Source organism: Nanorana parkeri, unplaced genomic scaffold (genome assembly GCF_000935625.1).
Source record: "Nanorana parkeri isolate BGI_ZX_2015 unplaced genomic scaffold, ASM93562v1 scaffold3341, whole genome shotgun sequence".
NCBI lineage: Eukaryota > Metazoa > Chordata > Amphibia > Anura > Dicroglossidae > Nanorana > Nanorana parkeri.
In genome coordinates this window covers 12863-13279 of record NW_017309609.1, presented here as the reverse complement: position 1 = coordinate 13279, position 417 = coordinate 12863, and the positions used below count along the sequence as shown (strand labels likewise).

The 417-nt window shown below is 55.6% G+C and overlaps 1 protein-coding gene across 1 annotated transcript in view; it reads left to right on the top strand.

Annotated features, from left to right (window-relative positions):
• The window catches only part of ADAMTS15 (ADAM metallopeptidase with thrombospondin type 1 motif 15), a 48755-nt gene that overhangs the window by 35693 nt on the left and 12645 nt on the right, over positions 1-417 (top strand). The gene's annotated exons all lie outside the window — the stretch shown is intronic.

Genomic DNA, 417 nt, shown 5'->3' with positions numbered 1-417 from the left:
ATACCCAAAGCCGGGGGGGGAGGGGGGGGGGCACCATCAATGTCCGGAGGTGTCCCGAGTGTTCCAGGTGGAGACCGAGCCTAGGCAGTGTTATGAGGGGCCCCAAAGGGTTATGCTACACATGGGCCCGCTTCTAGCAGACACTACCCTGCGGAACCGGCGGAGTGTGCGTGTGCTGGGGGCGGTGCCAGGAGGGTGGACATGTTTGTGTTGCCTAGAGAGGCTGAGGATCCCCTGTTTTTGTGAACTTCCCTTTAAATGAAGATTTCAGCGAGTGGACGCGTCCTTTAAGTATTTGACGCTAAATCTCACCCTGCGTTCTATTGTTGCGTCTTCCATCAGAAACATGCAGCTGCGTTACAATAGAAAAGGACGCAGTCCATGGCTCTGCCTGCAGCTCGGACACACTTCTATAGG